This window comes from Cydia amplana, chromosome 6, assembly GCF_948474715.1.
Source record: "Cydia amplana chromosome 6, ilCydAmpl1.1, whole genome shotgun sequence".
Classification (NCBI taxonomy): Eukaryota; Metazoa; Arthropoda; class Insecta; order Lepidoptera; family Tortricidae; genus Cydia; species Cydia amplana.
The window spans coordinates 4,555,980-4,575,181 of NC_086074.1; the positions used below are offsets into that span (position 1 = coordinate 4,555,980).

Here is a 19,202-nt window from a genome sequence, read left to right on the forward strand (position 1 = left end):
CACAAATCAACTTTCCACATAATGATGACAAATGTTTGTACGTCTCGAACTATATATACGTTATATAGTTAGCAAGCAGCTATCTAATGCTGACTGTATATACTGTTAGTTACAATTGAGAAATACTTGACCTCTTGGTCCTAATGCGATTCGGCGATAGACGAAAGGACAAACAAACAGCGGAAACAGACTACCATTTGTTATTCTTTGGTACGAATACGAACCTCTAAAAACACTCGCCCTTCGCATACTTACAAAAACCTTTTCAAATAGGCCTAGTTTATATAAGCAGAAACACATTTTCGCGGTAAAAGTGTTATCGCTAGAGTCTATAGCCTAAGCACTATAGTTACTTTCTTATGTTTCATGTTTAATAATAAACGGGTGAGCTTTAGGAGTTGCTTAGGAGAGCTTGGACGAGTTAATAGTCTCTACGAGCTCGTTTTAAATTAATATATGCACGTATAAAACTGCAAATAAACAACGCCCAGTTAAGATTTATTTATGTATTTAAGTAAATATATTGACAAACTTTCGTCAGTAAATCGATTGTGATTAGTAGAGAGCCGTGTCACTGTCAAGCTAGATTACGCAGCGGCTTGATAGTTTCAGGTGTCTAGTTGTCCCATGGTACCTCATGGCTTTGACAAGAACCTCAAACATAGTTTTGTGTGATTTGATCCATAATTTTGAAATAATGCCAGGCTAAACTCTCGGAAGCAAAGTTAAGTTAATTTTGTGCACATTATTTTAACTAAAGAGGGCTATCATTGCTTTCCGATGTGTCAGTCGTGACTTTACGTCCATGTGCTCGAAATGGATTGACGATCTTGGCAGGTAATTTTAATTATACACTATTTAAGTCCCGTTTCATTATTTTAATATTACCCATAAGCTACTCAAAAAAAATGAAATGGCGGTGGGCAGGCCACGTAGCCCGTATGAGCGACGGTCGCTGGACAACGGTGCTAACTAAATGGCCAGGACCGCTCGGCAAAAGAAAGCGAGGAAAACCAAGAGCCAGATGGGAAGACGACATCACACACGCGGCTGGCAAACAATGGATAACACAAGCCAACGATAGAGACCATTGGTCATCTCTGGAGGAGGCCTTTACCCTCAGCTAAGAGGGGTTCTCGCCTGAAATTGCTTCACTTTATTATTATATTATATTACCATTGACTATTGACATTTAAATTACTATCTGCATTTTGATGACTGTATTATCTTATTTTTTTATATTTTTTATTATTCTAGTATGAAATGACATGAAAATATTCAATTTAGTTAAATGTATTAAACTTAATGAGTAATTATACATAAAAAAATGCATGATAGAATAGGGACCTATAGAAATGTACTGTGACTTTCTACGAAGCATGTCTTTATGTGATAATTAATACTATGTTATGTGATTGTGTATTTTATATTCGCGAGAAATAAAAGGCTTTTTTTATTTATTTATTTAATATTACCCATAATCTTTACGTGAGATAATCTTTACGTGAGACATATGTATATGCGGCTTGGTGATCGCACAACATAGGTTATAGGTTATAGGATTTCGCGAGCTTGGTTTCCGCAACTCGACGTCATAATATTGCGCCTATTTTGCGTGATGGCGGCACTATTCTTGCCAACCCAACTCTACCAAGAAGCCTAGCAGACCCTTGACGTTGCCGACGACTTCTGGGAGAGACCCCGGCGAGCCGAGGTGTTGTGCCCGGAACTCTGCCACGCAATCGCACAACATAAAAGATACTTAAGATAAGTATAGGCTTAGCAGTTTAGAGGCAAATGGATCGAGCGATGAATGAATGGCTTTCACACGCAGGTAAAAATAGTATGGAGAATTTAAAATGACGTTGACAGTTTCATGCCATTGCGCGACATGCGCGCTGTCTATGTAATGGTGTGATACTTTAGACATGCTAGTGACACAAAAACGTGTTGGTCTAACATCAGTAGTTGGCCCGTGTGTAGGTAATTTATGTAGCGTTGCACTGATTTATGGTGATTTTAGGAAACCATGTTTCTAACTAAATTGAATTTGTTGAAAAAGCTTTCGCATTGGAGATTTATTGATATTATCGGTACGCTCAAGTGCCGTTAGCCCAGGAACTTGGGAATTGTATTTAAAAACAAATTAGCATATTTCTACCGTTAGCGAAACGAAGAGAAGTTTATATACTAATTTGCTTCAAAGTCGCCGGCAGTCCGAGCTTAAAAATATTACAACATTATACTGTTTCAAGACGCTATTCTAAAAAATATTTTCCCTATCATAAGAATAAATGCGTGTTTGCGAAATTATCATTCGTTCGAAAGAGTTGAAAGCAATTAGGCGTTATAGCTGCAACGGCTTAAAGAACTTAGTTTGAAGGCTTAGTCACACAGGCGCGTTTTCCGGGCGCGGCGTGAGCGGGGCGCGCGGCTTTTACATATAAAATGCTCACGCCCCGCTCACGCCGCGCCCGGAAAACGCGCCTGTGTCACGAAGGCTTAAATGAAAAGATTTTAATGTTTATTTTTTATAGGATAACTAATGCAACAGTCTAAAAGTTTTACATTTTCGTTTATTTTATCTTAAGATTCTGAAGTACCTATAAAATAACAAGAAGATGCAGTTTTCGATGTGCCTATTTAATAATGCAATCTGCTCAATGCATTTCTAAACTTTCTGGATTTCCATACCTATATCGAACTGACGGAACCTCCTGAACATCGACAGGATTAATTATGTTCAATATATTCACAGCGTTCTTGTTACCAGAAACTACATTTTTTGTTTTTCGGCTATAGATCTAACCATTGACAAGTAATATTTCGTGTCGTTTCGTCGGCCGCTTAACTCAATTTTTCTCACTCTAGCCGTTAAGCCCGGGACCGGACCGCAGCACTAACACTTAACGACTGCCATCGCTCACTCCACACGGACTGTTAGCGGTATTAGACACCTACATTCAGTGGCTGTTTTGTCTACGTATGTATGTAGGCAGAGAACTTTGTCAATTATCTGTGAAATATTTTATATTTCAACGTTTGGCACCTACGCTATGCCTATTCCATTTCTATCATTATTCGGTTAACTCGTTGTTCCAGTATACTAGAGACTCCATCCTCCACTTAGTCAACGCATTTTTATAAGTTTCTGACCGAAAATGTGGTTAGTAGGTAAACATCTTTGACCTCCTAAAGATACTAAATGTTTCATATAAACTGAGCAATGAAGTCGACTTGTTAAGAAGTTATTACAACGGTATAAAAAATAATCTATAGAAACTTTAAATTTCGGTGTCCGCGGTACCTGTCTATGCTGTTTTTTTAAGCGCAAGAACTGTTCGTGATATATGATGTATTTAAAAAAAATCAAAATTACTTTAATTAGAACAGTATGCCTATTTCAAGAAATTACTCAATGACCTAGTCCGTATAAGAGGGTTTCACAGTTTCTTAATAAAACCATTATAGCTCGACTTTATTGTTTAAGTGCTTTTAAGTGTAGCCTTGTATATAAACGCGGCCCGTTAGGGCTGCCTTTGTTACAGATAACATGTATCGGGCGTGGATCGAGATAAGACCACGGATGCCGAGCGACCCTGCCTGACGACCCGCTACAATATCAAACCCGGTAGAGATTCCAGAGTGCATTATGGTGCTTTTTCAAGCAAAGATTATGAGGTAAGAGATGCATGTTATAACGGCGTAAATCAAAATTTACCGTTAATGAGTAGGTACCGTTTTACAGATACCAATATTGCATCTTTACGTTTTCGTAGACATTGTACGTACTGTGTTTTACTAAGGTAATACTCGTATATATAAAATTCTCAATTACCTACATTCTGTTTAAAATATTTTTTTTAAATATGTATTTCATAAATATTTGCGCATATTAAGTAAACAAAAATAATATAATTGGAGCTAGGTTGACTTTATTCATAATTGCATTTATAAGTATACAGAATTCATCTTTTAGGCTTCGTATCAAAACGTGCCAGGGAAAATTCAATTTGATTTGTGAAAATATAAGATTCCAATAGTATGGAAGGCTAACTTTTATATAGGTCTCTGTGCGGATAGAGGATATTAAATATATGTCCATTAATCCCGCACGTTTATTATCTAGGTTAAAAAAACAAGTACCTAACAGTCACTGCGGATCTGTTAAACTGCCAGCTCGTTTGTAAAAACTTTTTGCATAAGCAGAAATAAAATAAATGCATCTTGGAGGGCCCAAGTAGACGTATTAATGGATTAAACATGTTAACCTTTCTTAAACTAAAAGGAGCAAACGATTTAATTATTATCTTACCTATTATATACGACATTAATGAATTTTGCTAAATGCCACTTTCAACATGTGAGTATTACAAATACGAGATGACGGCAACAGGTAAAACTAGTCAGAGGTGATAATAGCTTTAGACGTAGTCTATGCAAATTAAAGTCGTCAAACATTAAGCGTACTGTTTTCCAGTAAGAAGATAGATGATATACAAGTGTCTATTAAAACATTATTAAGACAATAAAGTTTACAAATGGCCATTTAAGTTTAAGCAATCTATTTACATCAATCGCATTAAGTACATAAAAAGCAGAGAACACATATTTTATAGAATTATTTCTTTCCACTCGTTTTTATTTTAAAGCGATTTCATATTATTTCATACTGTAATAAACCAGACCGATTTTATGCATTAGCATAATTCGTCACTAATATAGTTGAGGATTTAAAGTGCTATGATTTCTCTCTATGATATGATTCCCTTTCCATGATTTCTTATCCTCGGTACTTATTCAATTTTTTTTTCCGTGCGGTTTTAATTATGCTAAACATTCATAATAGTAAATTACGCAATCGTAAACATACAATTTAAAGTGACTTGCAAATAATTAGTTCATCTATTACCCATTAGACGGATATAACTCCCGGCTATAAGGTTATTATTATAGTGCACGAATATATAACAAATCATCAAACGCACTCAAATCACATGACGCAACAAGGGCTATGATGGAATATCCTGTATCTATAGTAATGAACGAACGAATAATAATTATTACTATCCAAAGCCGAGCCGAGTGGATATGACGTCCGACTTTCAATCTGGAGGTCGCGGGTTCAAATCCTGGCTCGTACCAATGAGTTTCTCGGAACTTATGTACGAAATATCATTTGATATTTTACCACTAGCTTTTCGGTGAAGGAAAACATCATGCGGAAACCTGCATACATCTGCGAAGAAATTCAAAGGTGTATGTGAAGTCCCCAATCCGCATTGGGCTAGCGTGGGGACTATAGCCCGAGCCTTCTCGCGCATGAGAGGAGGCCTGTGCCCAGCAGTGGGACGCATATAGACTCACATTATATATTAAATGTTATGGAATATGTAAAGACTGATCTAGATATATTTTGGGTAAATAGTCCACATCTATAATATATCTACAAATACCTACAACCTGCTTTAGTTTGTCACACATACACAGCACACTACATTGCAGCAGGGTAAGTTGACATCAAGCTGATTATTATACATTATTAATAAAATGTAAGACCACTTAAAGGATTAAAGATCAATTAAAATAATGGATGAATGGCGAGACTGTGCATGAAATCGAACATATGCCGATCGCAAATGCGATACATGATTGCGATAAACAACGCCAATTCTGTATATTATTTATATTCAGAATGTTTGGTGAGTGTTTGGTTATTCAACTTGTATAAACTTATCGCATATAATTTAAAACATTTCCTGCTATTGTTTGCGAAACATGGACATGCCGAATCGAACACGTCCACATGTTTGCAAGCAGGTGTTTCTTTTACAGACATTTCGAACAAATACATAGAACTGCCTGCCTGCCTTTGACTGCGTATATGTGTAAAGTGCGTGGTATAGGAGGTTGTTTTCTTATATCTTAATTAGGTGCTTTGAATGTATACCGTAAATACTTGTATCTTTAAAAAAACTTACATCCTTCAATGCATTTTCCAGAAAAACTTATGATTAGGTATATGCACAAATTTTCTTTATTTTCACATTTTTTTAAATGACATATTTTTAAAATCTCATCGTTCCGTCATGTAGAGGTAATTTTGCGGTATTAACAAACTAAGCCCAATATAAGCATTCAGTAATTTAGTTTCATAAACAAATTTCATTATAAAAAGTTTTATACTGTTGTGCCTGGGCGCAGTAACTTATTATTATTATCATTACATGAGCACGGTGGTTTTATAGCAGGGAAGTTGTGTATGGTTTTTAAAGAATAAATGCACTATAAATAATCAGTGATTATGTTTATAATAATTTCATTCTTAACTTTTTGATAGTAAATACATAGTTATACCTACTTAGGTAATTACTTAATTAAATGTTTCGAAACGTCGAGTTTGAACTAATCTTGTATAAATATACACTTAATTAAACTGGTAATTTTTTTAATCTTAAAGAAATATGTGAACACGGCATCAAAAGTTTTCCCACTAATGAACTTATTGCCACATTAAATGCTACATTGGACGCATGACCATTTTATATCTACAGCATGGCCATTTTCTAATAACGAATTCAATAACATACGTAAAAACAACGGGGCGTTAATTGTTATTCATTAATGGCCGTAACTAGCTAGGACGATTAGGAATAATTTGATAGACCAAACCTTGCATGTCGTTACATGCCATAATACTGTGGGTTTTTAGCGCGCCCTTAGCAAGATGTGACTGGACCATAACGATTCGTGCTCATGCTCGCCTCGGCGCCTTCGTTAAAAAATAGTGTGTTAGTTAAACATAGGCGCTTTGCACAGGAATATTGCGCTCTCGTGTGTGTAACTGTGTAACCAGCCAATGAACGCCGGCAACTCCACAGGGAGCCACTGGGTGCTAGCCGTTCCCGTCGGATAACTATAGTTGGTCAAACCAATTTGTCAGTAAATAAGAAGCAAAAAAACTATACTCATCCTTTTCTTTTGGCTGTTAGTAGTATAAGACAGAGATAGTAATATCTGATTAGGCATAGTGGTTAGGGATCTTGACGTTTAGGGATTTGTGCGCTGTAAAAGCCACGTCGACTAATCGGCGTCCCCATCCATCGAGCATCGTCCAAAATGGCTATCTAGAAGCATTTTTCCGTACATTGGAAACCAAAATGGATATTTTAGCAACCTTTAAGACAGTAAAAGTCCGACAACAACACTGCGAACAATCGCTAGCGCGCACTAGGGTACGGAATAGCAGGCCCTATATGGGTAACTGAGAAAGTTGGGGAATTTAAACAACTAGCGTGGTTAAAGTTTTGGCAGCGATACATTCGGTGAATGAACGTTTTTTTAGGAAAGCATAACGGCGGCTTTATGCAGCATAGCGTGACTCGACCGTGGTATCCGGCGGCAGAATATGTAGTTTATCCTATTGCCAACAGTTTAATGCGAAACACTGCATGTATGCTGTTTATTTGTATACTATATAGTTTTTGTCTGCAAATGCATCTGCGTAGAACTTAAATCGAACTTTTAAGCTTCTACAAAACACTAGGAAAAAATACATACATATATCCTTTTTATATGCTCTAAGTGTCATTACATGTCCATATGGTGACAATGACTTACGAACGAAATATCAATGGATATTAACGCATGCTAAAGGAAAACCTCAAAAAGAAATTCAAAGATGTGTGTGTAGTCATTAATCCGCATTAGAGTTTCGGAACTATAGTCCAAACCCTTTTATACTAGTGGCTACTATGAGCTGTAGGGTAGACCCAGCGAACCCCAGTGGCTCATGTAAATAAAGCCAATAACTCAGAAACTGAATTGACAAAAAAACTTGAAACGGAGACCTTCGCCGGTCATCGGTCAACAATGAGCGGAGGCATGTGCTCGGCAGTAGGACGCGTGGTGATGATTAATAGTACATTACATATCTAGGGAGGTGAATTCGTGAATGCTCCAGGTCGCAGGTGTTTGTATAAATATGCGATCTGGGGCTTTACGAATTACCGCCCGTGGTTTGTCTAAAGTTTTACATCTTGCCTTGGCCAGGAAGTGAGATTTTCTCCTCGCGTAGGGCCTAGTGTGACGTAAAAGAATAAATGTACAGAAAAGAGCAGTGACCAAGTAATAATCACGTAGCATCTGTGAGCATCGGCTGTGCCCACTGTAATTACGAAACTGTAGGACTTATTAATTCACGATTGCGTAAGTTGGATCTGTTTCTGTAACAATTGCGGGTTGTTTTACGTAAGCAATGTTTGTCCGATTAATAAAGTATGTACAATGAAAATTAGCTTATTGAATTGTTATTAAATATAATTTATCACTTAATGGTAAATTTACACGTGGTACGATTTAACCGGCGGTATAATATATCCGTCTCTCCCCTATTAAAATAAACGCTAAAAAACTAGAAAAACATTTAATATAAGTAATAACGTACCTATAGCAGTCGGACAAAGTTTTTATGTGGAAGCAAAATAGCGTTTAACAAGTTTTTCTACATATCCTGACCATTTTAAAGCAAAAAAAACTACTAGTACGGGAATAACATAAACATGTCTTCAAATAAAGGGCCAAATGTAGAAGTTTATATTCACAGCCACGAAACACCTGCCCGGGCAAACATCAAGGGTTTCGTTCCAATAGCCAACCTAGCAAACGCGAGTCGACAGCTCATTCGAACCAGTATAATCGTCCGCTAACTGTTTTGTATACACTTGTAACAAATTTCGAAGCTCAGGTTATGCTTGTTGGTTCGAGAACTCAAGTCGCTCGCGCTCACGCTAGCAATAGGAATAGGCATATGCAGCCAAATGGATGGCCATACGAGATAACGCAGGCAGGACGCCATGCGCCGGGAACGTACCGGGACAATAAGAATAAATTAGTGTAAAACTAGGCGCGTTTACTCACCGGTTATAACAACAAATTTCATCTGCCGCCATGCGTGCATTATGGGCAATGTATTAGATACGAATGTCATAAATATGTACACTTTTCACCTTACGTATGGTACTTTATGTACTAATCCTTAATGACTTCAGATCCGTAAACAAGAAGCGTACAAAAATATTATTAACTCTAGAATTCCAAAATATACATACTTAGGGTGCATTGGGGTATTCCGAGGACGGGGTAATTTTGAAAATGGCAAATATCTACTAAACTAGAAACACTTCATACTTTAGCAACACTTATACCACTGGCACGCTTACATGGCATCTTGCGTACTGTTGCTACACAGTAGAAAGCTTTTCTAGTTTAGTAGATATTTGCCATTTTCAAAATTACCCCGTCTTCGGATTTACCCCAATGCACCCTAAACAAGTTTGACGTTACCTCTAACTTTACTTTTGGTTTTCGTTATCCTCTTGCGGCCCGTGAACCTGTCACTTGCGGCCCGTGAGCCTCCCTGGCTATTTTGTATGTAATATTGACACACGACAATGTCTAGTCTAGTCATAAATATTAACAAAGAGCGGCCCGTGTCAATTTCGTTAACTACTATGTGGCCCTTGGCTGCTAAAAGGTTGCCGACCGCTGCTCTAGTCCACGTGTAGATATTGATCGTCATAAAAAGAAGAAAACATGCCAATTGTAGGATAATCAAGTGTTTACTTTCTTAGACAACTTGGCGCCAAACTGCTAAGATGAAATCTTGAATAGTGGAGACAGAGCGTATAGCAAGTTACATATTTTTAGTAGTCTACGCAGTTTCAGCCTCGTGGGCGGGCGTGTCGGCGCCGAAAGTTTAAGTTTCCGCCCCGCAATCACGTCACCCGCGGGGCACAATACACCCCCGACTCATCTACACTTCTTCATCTACTTTTATGCAGGTACCGCCTTTAGTACGGTCGGGACATGCAGTTATACATCATCTCTGTGTCAGAGGGCTGCCCTTATCGTAATTCGTGGGGCACGCAAGCTATATGACAGCTGGCATAATATAATTGCAAACATGTCAAACCGCTTCTCCATGGAGAATTGCGCATCTGGCGGTCTAGCATGAGTTGCGTTCTCGCGCGCGACTCCATACACCTTGCGCAACTTCAAGTATGGAGTCGCGCGCGCGAGAACGTAACTCATGCCAGACCGTCTGGTGTGAGGCTAGCAAACTCTACACAGATAATGTTCCGCATTTACCTACTAATTTTGGCAAAAGCGTACGATCTACCTTGACATGTCTGGCAAAAAACGGTAGTGTACGGCAAACGGTAGGCAGTGTAATTGCGCGATTTTTTATAGTCGTCTTCCAGTGACGACGAAATAACCGAAACCAGTACATACTCGTATTATTTATACATTATTCCTCTTATTAGTCTCGTGTGGAGAAGAGATTATTCATCATTGGCAAGAATTGCAGGTAAGTAATGACTAAAACGTTAAAGGGATTCCAATTCCAATGTTCCTTTGAAGGCTGTTCCATAGAGAAAAGTTCGCGTAAAGCAAGTTTATAAAAAAGAAATAACTATTTAGCAGAAAACCAGGCGGGTTCGTTTCATATATCAAACGAGCCGAGGCGGCGGGCGCCCGAGCTAAATCCGCAAGGATTTGCTTCCCCTGCCTTAGCTGCCTATAGAAAGTTTTCGCGTATGTACCTACCTATCCATTACAAGTACGAAATTTAAGTTAGACATAGACACTTTATTTAGTATCAGAAAGTCTGAATGTTTCCATGTTAAACTTAGCATTAAACTTGAAAAAATACAAATTGCGCTTGATGACCTGATGAGCATACATAAAATTGCATAATGATACTGCATAATGTTGCAAAGCTGGTTTTCAGTCTGATCCTTGACATTAATAAGCTTTACACAGTGTGACATGTTTCGGGCCCGACTGCACTGGCACTCGTTGAGTGCACGAGTTGCAGTCGCCGCGAGCACTCGAGCTTGAGGAAGGACCCCCGAAGGGCCCGAAACATGTCGCCAATAGAGACTAAAAATTCAAGTGAGTGAAACCGTTGTCGTATAAACAGTTTAAAATATGTCCCACGAAAGTTTAATATCGAGAATTTTCGTCATTTCATTTCTGTTCTGGTAAAACAAATTCCAGGCAAACTATGCTGGGGATTGTTTTGATACAAGTTGCAACCAAATATTAAGTTCCAGTACCTATCCTAACTTTCAAGCCGGGATATAACCGCCATAATCGAAGTTCGTGTATGTAAGAACGATAAAGACGTAAATAGAGAATCTTCGAACTTCGATCTTTGCCTCAGCCCGGAGAAACAAAACTTTTGTTTTCCTTGTGTCTACATGTGAGCACGAAGTGCAATTTATTTGTGATTTTTAGTTAATCTATAACATTCGGAAATTATAGTAGAGAACAATTTTTCTTTGTGGATATTTCAGGGAAATGTCAATTTTAGCTAGAAAACTCTCGTGAAACTCAAGACATTTAAATAGTTATTGTGGAAACGCGTAACTCTCGTAAATATTTATACAAGATTAATGTCAGTAATAGAACTAAGCATTACATTCGATATTTAACGAGTAATTTAATTCAAACAATACCGTAATAGTCGCAAAATGAAACCGACGGAAGTTCCTGCCAGCCTATTATGGATAGCTTTATCCATCTTTATCCACGTGATAAAATAACTGTCACTGTTTAACACCGTGGGAAAGAAAGTGACGGACACCGTTTTATCACGCTGTCACGTAGACAAGAACGACCATCATATCCGTACTGAAGTTTTAATGAAATCAACCTCACGGTCACCTCCTTGGAAGTTAGTGGCTCAAGTTTGTGGCTTGCTGGTAATCTCTTCCACTACTAAACCTTTTATAATAATACAGCCTTTGTAGAGTAGAGGTTGTTGCTCGTCTGAATTGGAAATGTCAAACACTATGGTCTACAAGTACGCTGTTGTCATTTCCGCTTAAGTGTTCTAGCTTAATGCGATTAACAACATTCGCACTGAGGAATGGCGTCGATGTGATTTGATTGCATTCATTCTCAGAATTTTCTATAATGACAAGACGCTATATTGTCGGAGTGAGGCTTCTTAATCGTTATATGGTTATACGATTCGAAAATATTTTATATTACTTATATAATATTACAACTAACTGCGGGTTTTCTGCCCAGTAACGAATTCATGTAATCCGATGTCGCTCCACATTTTGTACAAATCCGTTGTATAGTATTTAAGCATCATAAACAGACTACTATAAACATTTACGTCAAATGTTAGTATTATAATTACAGTTCCTTTTATGCAGTTATGGAGTATCTGTGTTCAATAAATCAAAAAAAGTTTAACACCAAAAGATAAAGGAGGAAATGATTTAAACTAGATCATCGAGCCGTTAATGTGTTAACTTTTCTCGACATTAAGCAGACAAGTTTTGGTGAGCGAAATGGATTGTGAATCCGCAATAAGAAGTTACGGCGAGTCCTTTATCTCCGTGTATTTGGGCGGACGGGAGGAGGTATAAATAAGGGCCAGCGTGGGGATCAACTTCCTTGAGGGATACAGAGGCTCGGCAATTTAGATGCAATGTAAGATGTTCAAGTAAATTCATCCCACACACAGTCGCCATCAGATATATCGGAGCGGCCAAGGTGCTCACAAATATCTGAACACAGGTGTGTTACAATAGAGGTCTATTGTCGAGGCTTTAGAGTGCGTGTTCAGATATTTTTGAGCGCCTCGGCCGCTCCGATATATCTGATGGCGACTGTACTAGTCAAAACACTTGAAATATATGTAAGTAAATTTTGAGGTGACTTACAGTTATTTTTGTCCATTCGCAGATATCGAGTGCGACATTTGAAAGCACTTTGTGGCTGTTTAACATAATCCGGTCGTTTGACCGCCTGTCACGGGTCGTCAAATTGCAAACGATTAGCGGATGTTTGACATTGGATAGGGTAATATAGGTGGGATATGTAGACGGAAACCCGTGTGTACCCGAACCCGAAGGTAAGATTAAGTTTCCCTCCTATTTTCGGCAGTAAGTAATTAGGATTTAAAGTGCCTTACAGCCTAATTAGAATTTAAGGCTTCGGCACACATACGCGTTTTCCGGGCGGGGCGTGAGCGTTTTGTATGTAAAAGCGGCGCGCCCCGCTCACGCCGCGCCCGGAAAACGCGCCTGTGTGACGAAGCCTTTACGTTCAAAAACAATCCTAATAGCTAATCACCAACAAATGGAAATTTAGAAAAATTGCTGAGGATTTTTTGTAACAATACTGCAGTTCCAAACGAATAAGCATTAAAAGTATCGTGAAATGAACAGAGCAATCAAACAGCGTTCGCTCCTATAAAAACAGAGTGCTTCAAACAACGGAAGGAAACATAAAGCAATGGAATGTACAAACAAATAAAATATCGAGTGCTATTGAATAGGACTGAAAATTCCGCAAAACACAATTGAAAATCTGTTGGAAAGTGAACCGGAGGAGATAACTAAAACAAATGGGGAGCGCAGGAAGCCCGCACGGACAAGTGTGTCAATGTCAGCGTTTCGGGCACTTTTTACAGGGTTTCGTGAATTACGCCGCCGGTCTCGCCGTGCCCGACTGTACAAACGTGAAGTTTTATACGTTTTGTATCGGAAAAGCTAAATGCGCCATTTTAAAAGAACGCGTTTTATAGCGTTGTTGGTAATGATGGGGCTTCCGGTGCCGGAACCAGAGCGATTGTAATTTCGGATCTATTTGACGTTGATCCGTAACATTTTACGTAAAATCAATATAAGATTTTTAATTTTATTTATAAAGCTACATATAAGATCACAAGGATAGTTAGATTGTTTGAAATTCGTACGTGAATAAATATAAGTAAGTTATTTGTGCTTTGATATTGCAAAGAAAAGGAAATGTCCACATTATTCTTTGTATTCGTGTTAACAAGACAGAAAATCAAAATGGACCCTTCCCCATCCTTAGGGACGGCGAATGTCGAAAAGGTCACAAAGCAAAGGCGGAAGGAAAAAACCGGCCAAGTGCGAGTCGGACTCGCGCACGGAGGGTTCCGCACCATCAACAAAAAATAGAGTAAAACAAGCAAAAAAACGGTCACCCATCCAAGTACTGACCCAGCCCGACGTTGCTTAACTTCGGTCAAAAATCACGTTTGTTGTATGGGAGCCCCACTTAAATCTTAATTTTATTCTGTTTTTAGTATTTGTTGTTATAGCGGCAACAGAAATACATCATCTGCTGTGAAAATTTCAACTGTCTAGCTATCACGATTCGTGAGATACAGCCTGGTGACAGACGGACGGACGGACGGACGGACGGACGAACGGACGGACGGACGGACGGACAGCGGAGTCTTAGTAATAGGGTCCCGTTTTTACCCTTTGGGTACGGAACCCTAAAAATGGACTGTAACACCGCATGCTCTGCAGATTTTCGAAGAATATTTCTTCGTGAGACACTACGAAATAAATTTCGAAAAATAACTATACTCAAAAGCTCTGAAAACAAATCACTATACAGGAATTTCCATTTAAAGGACCCGGTTTCAACGCTCAAAGTGTAGATTTGTAAAGCGAATAACGTTGCATCCGCTGCGAATGAAAACGGATAATCACGTAGATATGCGACAGAGCAGCGGGCTCAGCACGGTTCCATTTTTATCGACTATCACTATGCCCGTCACTTTCGCACTTACATACTTGTTAGAACGTGACAGGCATGGTGATAAACGATAAAAATGCGACTGTGCTTCTAGGGCAGACATGCGTGTCATATTAGGTAAACTATTTTCCAGTTGCTTGTTATAAAAAAAACAGTTACAACAGTTACTTTCTCGGAAACTTAAATTTAGGACCCAGCTCTACATCGCTCCCCGAGAAATGTCACCGTGCGGCCCTTTACGCTGGGCCTGTGTCTATTTCAGTGAGTATGTACGGGTATGACTAACACAATTTTATATTTAGACACACTCAAACCTGGTTGCGCCAGGAAGTCGTTAGATCACTTGACCCAGTAGAAGTGAATATGTAGGTTGCTGGAAAGTAATTGAGCCGGCCGTAAATAAATTTTGCATTGCCTCATGGAATATGTAGAGGCGGATATGAGATCCCATATAGCCAGGCTGCATGTAAACTGGATATTGCTTTTCGTATGCGGTTATTGATGCCCATTTTATAAATAATATTCACATTCTCCTCTGTCAATATTCCTTTCCTGTTGAAATTGAAAAATAATAGAAAATCATTTATAAATCAGGATACATTGCATAAAACAAAACGAAGCTTTTGTTATGCTAGCCCGTAGTCAAAACAAATACAGTTTATTTTGATGGTCGCCTGCAAAACTTTTGTAACAGTATCACACCATTGCAAATATGTACCTAGTACCTACTTAATGTTTAGTAGTTGAGTGAACTCAAATGTAACGGATATCGCCGCTATACTTACTCAACCTCGTATCTGCAACACTCATTTGATGACAAAAACACCCGTATTCCGAATGAAAGAAAAGCGACATTTCCATCAAATGATTGTTGCAGATTTGAGGTTGAGTAAGTAGGTATAGCGACGATATGTTACGTTACATAGGGACTCACCTGACCTGAACTTAGGTCGATGAAAACACAAGCCCGCTCAGGTCTTCAGCACCGGCCTCATTTGCGGGGCTTCATGTTCCAATGACTTGCCGTACAGACCGTATGTTCTATCGTGACTATTCATAAACCTTAGTGCAACGATATAAGGTATACTGTTAGTTCATTCTTTTGCCAAGTTCTTTGTCGAAACAGTGACCAGAACAACGTGATCTTATCCCTAACAACCTTATGATACCTAATTAGGTAGCAAACGAGCAGACGAATCGCCTGATGGTAAGCGATTAGAAAATTAGAGGGGTTACAAGTGCGTTGCCGGCGTTTAATATGGGAGCACGCACATTTCTTGAAGGACGTATTGGTCCGGAAATACCGCAGGCAACATTTAATTCCATAGTTTAGTTGTGCGAGGCAGGAAGTTTCTGGAGAAACGCACAGTTGAAGACTGCCATCCATCTAAGTAGTAGATCAGATAGCCGGAGAGCTAATGAGAGTTATACTGGTTCACTCGAGCGATCAACTCGGCAAGTGATTATTATGACTACTAGACCCGGTGCGCACGTTATACACGTTAAGCCGGGTCTCCACCAAGCGCACGCGCTCGCGAGGCAGCCTCGGATGTGTGGCTCGCGAGCCTGGCCTCGCGAGGCAGCCTCGCGGTTTAGCTCGGAGACACTGAGGCGAGCCTCGCGAGGCAGACCGAGCCATCAGAAGTCCGAGGCAATTCACGTCGGATAGTTGTGTTATTTCTGCTGGTGCTATTTTTCTAGTGGTTTATTGTTTAAAAAAGAGGAAAAACTCACGTTTTAAGAAAAGACCAAGACGCTGGTGGATAAAAAAACTTTATGAGCGTCGCAATAAACACGGGAATACCTATATTATTTCAAGATTTGAAACATGACGAAACCGTACATAATTTTACACGTATGTCCCTGGGAGATTTTGAAAATTTGTGCTCATTGTTGTCTGAGAAAGTTAAAAAGTGCGACACAAATTATAGAGAAATTACTATTTTGTCGCTCAGCCGTTTCTGGTTGAATGGGTCTATCTGAGGAACAATGGGGGCACGTAGTGCATCTGTTGTTACTAGCCGGTTAACTGACCTGGCTTGTGCAAATTGTTTTGTTGTTCCTTCCTGGTTATTTATTTGTGCTTTTGTTTTATTCTGCCACGGTTTTTCTTTTGTTCGTTAATATCTCACGTGTACATAGTCGAAACTAGCAAACAGTGTCCCTTTATTTGTTAATGTCATCCTTTTCTAGTTTAGTGATAAGGAATTGGTTGAGGACACATTTCTAGTGAAGTGCACAATGTAGTAAATTCACATTTTTACTACATTGTCTACACAAAAACAGCGCTGTTGGTCGTTACCAACAGCACTGTTTTTGTGTTGGGTAAGGACAAAGCAAAAACATGTTATGTTACAAGCACCGATTATTCAAAACTATTTGCGCTCGCGAGCCAAAACCACCACCAGTCCACACCGAACGAACAGCGCACACTGAGGCACCTTTGAGCATGTCACATTTACCGACAGCGGACGGCTCGACCCCGAGGCACGCTCGGCCGAGCCAACGTGCGCCCGAACGGCCTCGAGGCACGTCCACATAGACCGAGGATTTGGCTCGCGAGGCTGCCTCGAGGGCGCGTGCGCTTGGTGGAGACGCGGCTTTACACGTTTCGCTACGCTTGTAGGTAAGCAAGGTATTAGTATAAGATATGTGAGACCAAGGCTGAAGGGGTGTTCGGTTACGGACGAAACTGCCATGAGCGAGACCAGGCAACCAATAGTAACATGATTAAACTGTAACAGCTAACTTTGAAACAAATTAGAGAGTTTGGCGTAGCATTTAAAACAGTTGCGAAGCATAATTACGGGAATGTCGTTTTGTAAATTTTGAAATACAGTGGGCACGCGCGACTTTAGGAAACTCGATGTTAAAGTTACATGCTGTGTATTTGAATGATTTAGTTACATAATTATTTTATTAGAAAGCACAAAACTGTCGTATTTTGTACATGTTTATATTATACTAGCTGAGGTACCCGGCTTCGCTCAGAGAGTAGACATGTGATTGTGTGGTAGTTGTAAAAATCAAATGGCGTCCAATATTCCAGAGTTCACAACATTCGAGAGTGTTCTGGAATATTCTATAATGGGTCCATAATGGGATGTTCTCGAACATTCGACAACACTCCAGAATGTTCTAAAATGTTGTGGAATGCTCTCGAATACTCTCGAATGCTCTGGACTGTTCTAGAAATGTCTAGAGGGCGAAATTATCCACCCTTATATCTTCAAAAGCACCGCCCTTCAGGTAAAAACGGGAACCTTCTTCATGGAAATACAAAAAAGGCTATCAATTCCTGAAAATTCTGGGATATTCTCGAACATTCGAACCTCACGACGGATCTTGCTTTATATACCCCTACCAATAGGTAGCTCCACTCGGACCCTATAAAAAAAGTCTTCGAATGGTCCTGAATATTCCAGAACATTCGAAAGTGTTCTGGAATGTTCCACAATGATCTAGGATGTACTCGAACATTTGAAAACATTTCAGAATATTCTGAAATGCTGTGGAATGCTCTCGAATGCTCCCGAATGTTTTGGACTGTTCTAGAAATAGTCTAGCCTCCGAGACCCGAGACACCACACCAGGTACACATTTTTGAAGGTATTATATATTTCACGATCTATTCTGAACTTTCGTCTATTAAGTTAAGGTTCAATATTCAATATGACTGCTACTGGGTCTGGGTCTGCGCGAAACTTTCAGCCCTTATATCTTCAAATGTACACGCTTCAGGTAAAAACGGGAAACTTCTTCATGGACGGGAGATAGAGGGCTACCACACCATATAACTTCCTCGATCGTATCGGGGCTCATTTCTGAGTTTTAGCGGCACGCACATTGTACACTTTCTTTTATAATATAATATATTGATATTTGGAATAGATGAAACAACCGTGAGAAACACGATAATATGATCCCGAAGACAGCTGCAAGGTTGGGATCTAATTCCCACCTTGCACCCTCACAACTTGCGATGCATACAAACATACATGGTATATTAGTTAGTTGGGAGTTGATTGCTGTAACAATTTGTCAGTAATTTTAGTTGTTCGTTTATATGCGGTCAGTTAAATTCTTGTGTTTGTATGTGCAGGCCATAATTTGGGTCCAGTGGAAATCAGAGCGCATCGCTGCGGTCCGCGTATTAAGAAATATTGTAAACACACCCATTGTGCAATAATTACAATTTAACGTTTATTATAGTGTAATTGTAATCAATGTAGTTAAAAAAAATTAAATTGATTGGTTTTGTTGGCGTAATTGCTATATGATCGATCAAGTATGTAAATTGACACTGCATGGGGGCACAAGTATTTTAAGGGCACGCTCAATATCAATTGACCCTAATTACCCTAGTGAAAAATAAAAGTCAAGGAGTATATTTGTCGAACGAAAATATGTATTTTAAGGAAGGCCGTGGCCTAGAAATGTAAACGTCATAGTTTTTTTAACTCTTAGCATAACGGTTATTTACTAGTAATTCCTGTGTGTAAAGTGTCGGATAATAGATATATAACACTGATTTAAATTTTCACGATTTTTACACATTATTACATTTTACAACGGGACTTAATCGCGTATTTAAGTTTTAA

General features: G+C 39.1%; 1 protein-coding gene across 3 annotated transcripts in view; it reads right to left on the minus strand.

The window, feature by feature from the left end:
- Nucleotides 1-19,202, minus strand: part of LOC134648675 (serine/threonine-protein kinase NLK) — a 143,816-nt gene that overhangs the window by 46,101 nt on the left and 78,513 nt on the right. The window lies entirely within an intron of this gene.